General features: G+C 36.0%; 1 long non-coding RNA gene across 1 annotated transcript; it reads right to left on the bottom strand.

Annotated features, from left to right (window-relative positions):
• Positions 1 to 286: 286 nt before the first annotated feature.
• On the bottom strand, positions 287 to 8,896 carry LOC116788926. Its single transcript, XR_004357805.1, has 5 exons — positions 8,860 to 8,896; positions 5,900 to 5,934; positions 4,235 to 4,317; positions 2,591 to 2,657; positions 287 to 358 (listed from the first exon to the last, which is right to left on the bottom strand). It is a non-coding gene; the product is annotated as an uncharacterized LOC116788926 (long non-coding RNA).
• Positions 8,897 to 9,791: the final 895 nt, after the last annotated feature.

The raw sequence follows: 9,791 nt of genomic DNA, 5'->3' as shown, positions 1-9,791 counted from the left end.
ACTCCCACCCGAGATTTCCAGAAAACCAGTGATTAGACCACCTGGCACCTAAATCCAATAGTTGAACTAAAGGCATGCTGAATGACAGGATTAGGCTCCTTGCAGACACACAGTCATGGTGGTGACTGACTTCACTTTGTTAACCAGCTGGATGAAAAAGCATTTACATGAGATGTGGAAGATTAGGGATCAGATCACTCATATTTGCATACAGGGTCTCGAGTCTGAATTCATGTCTGAAGTCAGCCTCAGACTCATCAAGGATGAGACTGGATCAAGGACTCCTACCTTTCAGGTATCTTTTAGGAATCACTCAGGCCAAGTGTCTCTCAGCCTCCTTAGCTAAAGCTCTTCTAATCTGTAAAGTAAAATAACTAGATTTTAGTCAAAGCAGAGCTTGGGTCACTCTTCTTGCTGACAAGTCTCCAATATGGCTGAGGAGCCATCCCCTAAGTACATTCAAAGAACATTTTATGCATCAAATGAAAAGAACACCTCCAACAGCCCACATTGGGGTGGTGGGGGATGTGTGTGTTGTGTGTTGGCCTGTAGTTCCCAAATGCCACAAGCCTTGCCAAGACAAGGGTTGCCCCTGAGAGACTGCAGTACATGGGCAACTCACACTTGGCCATAGACAGCCCTGAGAGGCTGCAGTGCACAGGCAAAATACACAAGGGTAGGGGTAGTAATTATAAGAACAGCAACAGAAGACCAGTAAGAAGCTCAGAGCTTCAGACCAAAATCTGCATGCACACCACGAACTTCCTGCACCACTCTCACCTCACTGGAGGAATTGTATGGAGCAAGTGTAACCCTTACTAAAAATGAGAGAACTTGAGACTAAGTGGGAGGAAAGGTGTTTGCCCAGAGTTGAGCTTGGGAAAAGAAGAAGAAAAGAGTTTATTTGTTTAATTGTTTATGTTCTTTTCTTCTTAATACACAAAATATTGATCAGAAATTTCTGTTAATGGACAATAAATTAAGTATAAATTCCCCAAGTTCATTTTCTTCATGGTGTTCACCTGAGCAAAAAGATCAAATTCCTCCACAATTGTACATCCAGTCTCAATCTATCTTCATGAAGCATCATCTCACGGAAGAAGACCGTGGAAGTAACCACCATTAACACAGAAACACTGATGCATTCATTCCTGTCCATATTTGTGAGTCAAAAAATATTAGACTCAACATACCTCCACAATAAAGATGTGCAAGACATGTAGGCTCACTGAGATGTTTCTTTCAGGGTTTTTACACCACTTGCAATAGGTGGATAAAGAAAGTGGTGTGTTGCCAGAAACATGTGTCAAGCATCCAGGGCTACAATACCTGAACTTGTCTATCTCATGGATTCATGCATCTATATTTCACCTCTTACAGAAAAGACCCTAATATTGAGTGATTTTAACTTTCCTTGGCCTAAAAATCTAATCAGGTTTCTTGCTAAGATTCTCAAATTATGACTTTCTCAGCCAACTTTAACCTTTATTTGGACCTTTATTTTTTCTGCAAAACAGGAATCAGTTGTTTGCTAGTTTAGTACTGACAATCATGGCCTTGTTTATTTTATACTGCTGTCAGTATCTTTTTTTAAAAAGCAGCATAGCAAAATAAAAAAAAAAACAAGTAATTCAGACAAATAGCATTTTTACATTGACAGGAAAGTTTAAAGTCATTGAGGCCAAAGAATTCCCACCAAGAGGTTTTGGCTCCAGAAAGTGACTAACTCCTTTTATGCAAATAAACAGATATCTATCTGTTCTTGCTTCTATACCTCAATAAAGTCTGTAAGCAGCTTAAAAGTTTCTGTGCAATATAGCATGAAGCTGTGAAAAGCAACATACCATTTCACTTCTTGTAGTAATTTCAACTGCAGACTTTAGAAGACCAGTTGTATTATAATAAACAAACCATACAAGTCTGATCTGATTGTGCAGACAGTAAGCAGGCACACAGTTCGTCTTAATGTATACTAAAAATTCTTGGCACCCCAATGTAAACAAACTGCAATGAAAAAAATAGCAGCATGAGCAATCCTCCAAATCTTGCTTAAGATCCTCTTCATTGCCTTCACTGCCAAGATCAGTCTTCCCTGCTTCTTGTACTGAAATGCATACAATTATTTATGTAGGTCTGAGACAAGGAAGAAAGCAAAACTCTCTCTCACTGAGAAGATATTCAAGCAGTCTTTCAGAAGTTTAATGCAAACACAGTAACATCTCCCTTTGAATAATATTCATTTTGTGCAGATGCAGCTATATACATGCTATGATATATCTGTGATCACTTCTAAGGAACAACTGTATCAAACTTTCATGGTAGTTACATGTTCAGTATTAGAATTCAAGCTGTCATTTTAATGAATAAAATGGCCAGGCAGTCAAAAGTGCCGTAGCTTGAATTTGGTAAGAGCAAACAGGGAGAATAAGTCACTAGTAGAAAATTTTCTTTTATAAAGAACTTCTGTTTGATTTAGGGGGTTATTCTAGCAACGTATTTTCCCCTAAGAAATCCACAGCTCTGAATGCCTCTGAAAACTGTTTTAGTGCCAGAAATACTTTTACATTTAAAGTTTAATTATAGCCCTTACTTCTATCTTCTTACGCCAGACAAAACTTTTGGTAGTCAGTGGGAGTTCTGTATATCTAAAGTCACCTCTGCAAAGAAAACACAACTAGTTAAAGATATACTGTCAAGTAGATTTGAAAGAGCATTTAAAATGTTTCTGCAATTGGAACTATAAAGAAAATTTTAACTGTCTAAAATACAGTTTCTATAAATGGCAATATGTTTCAAAAATTGTGTTAGCATCTTCTAATTTGTTAAAAACTTGAGATTTGTCCTTATGGCAATAATTACTCAGCAATTCCAGTTAACACAAAATAGGATTTTTTGCTGTCTGTGTAGCAAACACAGCATTGATGCCTCTGTTTCAGATGTCAATATTCCAGATCTTTCAATCACAACCATTTAACTGATGATTAAGCTGCCACTCTGTCAGGACTCCTCTTTATTTTCCTTCACTTCAAATTCACTTAAAGTACTTTATCAAGTTAGAAACCCAACATAATTTCTTTTCTTAACTTTTCTTATGTCCTCATCCAAACTAAATTAGTCTATAATTTCGTCTTCCCTGGATGAAAATTTGGATAGGAGACAAGATTCACTAAAATGTTCTGCATCTGTTCACAGTACATTTGTGAGTAATTTATCATTACATCATAAAACATAGTAGACATTCAGTTTTGAAAACTGAACACTCAGTTATTGGTACAGTAAACGCAGATGGCAAGTGTGTTGCAGCTAGTGCTCGAGAGGACTTTCCTGATGCTTTTGCTCCTAAGTAACACTTTTTACCATTAATTAAGTAACATTGGGTATTAATTTTGGTTTTTCCATGGCAATTCCTGGAAATATCATACTTACATGTGGAATATATATTTATATAATTATAAATAAATATAGAATATTTTGGATAGTCTTGCATGTGTGAAATTGACTCTTCCCTAGCAATCGTTTGGAGATAGAACTCTGTAAAAGAATATAACAAAAATTCTGGTCTTGTAGCTTTTTAAAATCAGTTTTTCTCCAATAACAAATCATGAGGATTTAAAGCATAACACATACATACAGTTACAGCAAAATAAACTCAGCAATTTTTAACCATGTTTGGTTTTTATCTTGACAGATACATTTTTCTTGCCACTTCTTTGAGATTCTATTTAGTGAGATATAACCTATTTCTTCTACAATATGCAAGTTACCATCATCATGAAGATTTACAGTCAAGAAGAGAAAATGACATAATACCACAGCAATAGTTTCACGTTGACAAGAAAGAAGATTTTCCTCCAAAGCAGAACACTGACTTGACTACTTAAAGATGCTTCATAAATAAATAAGAAATAACTAAGGTTGCAACACCCAGAAAGTCCCAGAACTCCCAGGAAATTATATTGCTAATGCCACACAATGACTAAGCTTTCTAAAAATGGTTTCGAAAGAATGAAGGTCAAAAGGAACAGAAAGAAGACACAAATACACTATGTGGTTTGCCTTTCCTCGTCAAACAGTACAGCTATACAGGTCTTTGGCAGATACATGGCCTGTCCCTTGTATTGCACCATATTGGGACGAGTTATACCTACATCATTTTCTCATAGCCTTCCAATATCCTGTCCGACCTGTAATCCTTGCACTATATGACCTCTCAAGAAATCTCCGTTCTACTCACCAAACACATTCACTCTCACCCCGTCTTCTGCATTTTTCTTGATTCTTCTGCCAGGAAACCAAAGCTTTTCCATGACCCAGCAGCTGGATTTAGAAGGGGATCAGTTAAAATCTGCACTGTTTATAGGAACAAATGATGATCTTTGTACATTCAAAAACAACTCCTTGTAGCCTCTTAACCTTGTCCCAAAGTTGCATTTCTCCTCGGCTAGGTCACTTAACAAACATGACCAAGTCATGTCAATGATATTATAAGCCAAGAACACAACAAGAATTTTGAAAAAAACAGAGCTGCAATGACATTTTCAAAATGTTTAAATGTTTATTTTAATCTGGTTGTTGACTAAATTTCCCAGGGAAGTTTAAGACTGAAGTGACATGAGGTGTACAAACCTATTGGAAGTTTGCTTTCTTTCTGATGACATTGGGGATTGTCTGTAAATTCCTGGTATTTGGTGAGCCTTGCATTGATAATATCTTAAAGAAATGTCTGAGAAAGTCATGGAAAGTCCTGAGTAAAGAGCAGTGTAACGGCCTAAGGAGAAATAGGATCACTTTTGTAATTTAGTAGACATAAGGATTTGTTTTTATGGATCTTCAATCTTTCCACCCCACAGACTGAGAAAGATGATAGATCATCCACATCAGATTTTGGGCCCATCATTATTTTGTGTTGCAGTTATGTGAGTTTACAATCTCAGTTGAGACCTCTAGGACATAGTAATATATACAAACAGACAATAAGAAAAAGCTACTTAGCGTAAGTAAAAATTAAATTTTTGTATGTGGTAATCATTTAATGAATGAAATTACTAAGACAAACTTCTTTTATGTCCTTTTAGGATTATCAAAGTTTGAATTACTTTCCAAAATAAACATTCCTCATCATTTCACCCTTCTTTAATTCTTCCAGAATTCAGCAAATATTAACTGTTTTGTCTGAAATATTGGATGTTTACTTCAGATATTCAATTATACCATCTTGAGAGATTCTGATGTCTGCAAAGCTTCAAGTGAATGAGGCCAGTCTAACCTCTGAAAAATATCAATTCCACGATGCTGAAGAGAAGATTGCATTAATACAACAGATCCTCACTGAGGATTCAGTCGATACTGAGCATGTTCAGTCCCAACAGAGCATTATCTTTTAGCTGAAGTGCTGCACAGGCCAGTATACTCTGTTTCAAGCTTTAATTGATTTGCTGTATTTGTTATATTTCCCACACTTGCAGTCAGTTACCACTGGGGGGAGAGGATAAGCAACCAAAGGCAACTAAATTTTCATATACACTACTCAAATCCTGCCAATCCTAAGACAACGGACTTCATATCCCTTCTTCCCCTAGTTAAACGTATTTTCTAGTTTGTAACAACCTTCTCTGGTATGGTGAAGGAGTGTGCTAAATTTCAGGAATGCCAAGATTTTTCTTTCAGCAGAATATTGTGGGTGCAGGGGTGGAGACGGTGGTAGAGTGTCAAAATGAAAATTTATACAGAGTTGTGGCACAACTTCAGTACTGAGTGATTTACTGCCATTCCTTAGTAACCCACTTTCCTCCTCAAACTATGCCGTTAACATTCTGGAGTATTAATTAGTGGCTTTGAGTCATCTGCAGCACTTCAACTATGTCAGGATTCCTCAAAATTGGAAAGAAACAGCACGAACCTTGTAAGAATCTAGAACCAGATGCAGAAGTAGACCTGTTTTGATACAATCACATCAGGAAAAAAAAAAGGTTATATTATTTCCAATCAAAACGTCTAAATTGTTAACAAATACTTCAGCAAATGTTATTATTCTACAGGGCAAAAGAGTTTAGAGGAGGTGTCCTCTCTTGTAAAGAGGTCATATTGTTCTCCACTTCAGTGTGTGATCTTCAGGATCTTCTAAGAATATCTGACAGACATGGAAGGCAGGGATGAAAGGTCTCTATAAATGATCCTTTGTGCCAACATTGGAAAGAGCAATTCCTGTGGCTGCTTCAGCCTTCTGGATCTTAGTGCTCATGTTCTTCCAAGGGTAGTGTATTGGACACGCATTTTGATTTCTAAATTAAATGCTTGGTATGCTCCTGAGAACTTCACAAAATCACCTTTCCAAGCAGTAACTGAGGATGCATGCACTCCATGAGGCCGTGACATCTTCAGAGACCACAATTACTTTGAGGCAGTTTTCTAGTAGCTGCTGCCTCGCACAAGTTGATGAGCTCCAGATACTATGGTTCCACTCATTCTGCTTTTCATCCATAAATTGAAGTTCTGCATTTGGTACCCTTGCCAGAGGTCCCAGCTGGTATATGCATTGAATGCCTCGCTCTATTTCTAATGTATATGAAAGACTAGTGCTTGATTTTTTGAAGATTTTAGGGATTTTTGTTTGGTTTTTAATGTGACTGAAAGATCATCTGTTAAATGAACCAGAACAATGAAAGTATAAAAGAAAGGTTTCACTTGCTGTTGTATGGAATTACTGCTTGTCACCACAGTAACATGATTTTGGGATAACTAATGAATGAGCTGTGATGTGATAAACAAAGCATTAAGAATGTTAGGATATAAAAAGATTAATGGTAAATTCTGTCTTTCATCTCTCTGACTATGATTTTGAAATTATTTTTAAAAATATTATATTAAACCTGTAGAAATTTTTTTTCTTCACCCTGAGAAGTACCTTAGAAAGCAAGGGATGAATATCTAAACTATTTTCAGTTACTTTAATAAAAGCAATTACTGTTTTGAAAAGGATAGTTCACCTGTAATTTTCTGACCTACGGGAGAGATTACCGCCATCTCCCAGTGTTTTCCAGTTGTATGCACAAAGATATATGTGAATTCAAGGGCAGGTTTACACTACACTATAGTGAGCTGGACCTGAATAAATCCATAATTTTTTTATTTTATTTTGTTTCTATCCTTTTGGTGTTTTATCCAGCACACTTGCATCTATGCTCTATGATAATCCATGTGTTGCTAACATTACTTTTGATCTTTCATCCAGCCTGGAGAGGCTCAAAATGAAACCAAAGTTGAGATATGCAACATGGATTTACAGGAAAAGTATGCATAAAGGCACTTTATGCATACTATTTACACTTTTTTTTATCAATTAAGTAATAAAAGTAAGACTTTGTTTTTCTTTCCCAAACTCTAACTAAAATTATTTTAACAGCTCATTTTGTATAATCTGGAATAATAAATTCAACAAGGACACTAATCTTCTTGGTTACTTCAAGTCTGAAGTACCCTTTTCAGATAAATAACAAACTGAATGTATTATTAAAAAAAATATATATATATATGCATGAGAAAGATGACTTCAGTACTGTCTTGAAATTAACATTATTCTCCCTGCAATTATTTGAGCAATTTCCCAGGAGATAGCCTTCTCAAAGACAATATTGCTTGTAATCATTCTATTTACTCAGCCACAGCTTATCTGATTTAAGTTGGTGAGATCTGAATATTATTTCACTCTAGCATAATTTCAGCTGCTGAGTTACATATTATATTTTCTTCTGACAGATTTAACCCCTTTGATTTCATGACAATTATGCAAAGCAATCTGTTTTGCTACAGCATTGTAAAACTAAGTTCTAATTTTGCAGAAATTCACAGGAGGAGAACATGAATATTACAAGAGTAAGTATAGAATTAAAATTCTGTAGAATTAAAAAATATTAAATTATTTTAAAAACCAATAACAATCTGGGGCAAATCATTAATTATAATAGGGTCTGGCACTTGTATAAAAAGAAATGGTTGGAAGTATGTACACTGATTTTAAGTATAAAAAGGAAGAACAATTTTGCAGCAGGAAGCTACAGATGAAACATTTTTGAGTAATAAACTTATGAAAAAAACCCAGCTGAAATAATCTCCAGGTGAGAGGATTAGTTTGCATCTGTCTGGGAATTAAAGGAATAAAAGTCTCGGGCTCTTCTACCTACTACTGAACACTTGCATAGCAGTGATACAACTGTACTGGGGTTATCTCCCAGCAAACCACTCTTGATTCAGTAAAACTTGTACAGACAAGCTTTATTTTAGCACAGACTTGAACCACTCTGTTTAATGGGAACACTTACATATACTTTTATTAGACCGAATGACAGTTCTCTCCTGAATACAGACTCTGTTCCCTATTAAGACTGAATTTTGAATTACATGAAGGACATACACTGCTGCTACAAAATAAGTTTACAATCCCTCCTCACTCCCTATATCTTACGTTTGAAATCCTTAAAAAAGAAGGTTTCATTGATGAGCTACCAGCCGGCACCATGAGCTTGGAAGGAACCTGCTTTCTTAACCACTGATTTGAATCAAATTCTGGCAGGAGGATGCAAGTATCATATATTTTCAACTACATTTCTTCTTTTGTTTTGGTTGATTTGTTTGTTTTTCAGTGGAGGATTTGAAATAAAAATTCTCCTGAACACAGAAAAAAACTGAAACACAGATTATAAAGGAAAAGGATGATGCAGCTCAAAAACCTGACAGGCATTTCAGACTGCACCTAGGTGCTAATTGTAAAAGCAAGGCATAGAGTTTTCCAGAATGAAGAAAGAAAAGCTGCCTCAAGGGGCAAGAACAAACATTCTCTGCTTATGGAATTAGATTACGTACCAGAAAGTTGAAAAGAGTTGGAGGAAGACTGGGATTCTCTGCACGCTGTTCTGTACCATCAACAGAATTATTTACCATGGAACTGATCCACAAAGGGGTTTAGCATCATTGTCACAATGCTTATCTCTCCATCACCTCAGGGAATTGATAGCTGTGAACAGGTAGTTCAGTTTGTGTTCCAAGGTGTTGCAGAATTAAGCAACTAAAAAAGAATTCCACAAAAGCAGTGCACCGTTTGGAAGGCAAAGTTTTTAAACCATAAAACAAGAATGTGATTCACAGTTCTTCAAGATTTTTCTGGGAATTTCAAGGGTTTTTTTCTTGGAATTAAAATGTACGGTTGATGGTTTCTCACAAAGCAGAGCTAGATGTTGCAAAGTAGTATGGGAGATTTTTTTAAAATGTTTGCATTTTTGGTGACAAAATTTGGCTTTCCTACAGAACATGATGCATAAACTGCAAAGTTACAGTGATTCTCACAGTCTTGAATGAACTGGTCGGTTTTTAGGGAGAAAAACTGTAAACTGAGCACGCTCAAAACAAAAGGGTGGTTGAAAAGATGTGTCCAATAACACAGTTTTTACTTTTAAAAATGGAAACCTGTCTAAAGCCCATGAGATTCGAAAAAATCAATGTTGCAGGTAACTTGTCTGAATGTTTGGAATGGAAAAGTGCTTTAAATAAAACAATTCTCAGCAATTGCACATGTTCTTTTTAACATTCTTCTAATCAATTAGTTGCTGTCAATTGCTTTTCACAGCAGGCTGACTCTGGATCAGGAACAAGAATGTAGTGCTCACTTACAATCAGACAGTATTCTTTCTCAGTACGTCTGACGTAATTTTTGAAATATGTAATGTTCAGATACCTGATTAGAAGTCTTAGTAGTAACTCTCTCAAATTAAGACTTTAAGGATTATGGCTAGACAGGA

Source organism: Chiroxiphia lanceolata, chromosome 6, assembly GCF_009829145.1.
Source record: "Chiroxiphia lanceolata isolate bChiLan1 chromosome 6, bChiLan1.pri, whole genome shotgun sequence".
NCBI lineage: Eukaryota > Metazoa > Chordata > Aves > Passeriformes > Pipridae > Chiroxiphia > Chiroxiphia lanceolata.
The sequence above is the reverse complement of the archived record's forward strand: the minus strand, read 5'-3'. Positions and strand labels throughout refer to the sequence as shown.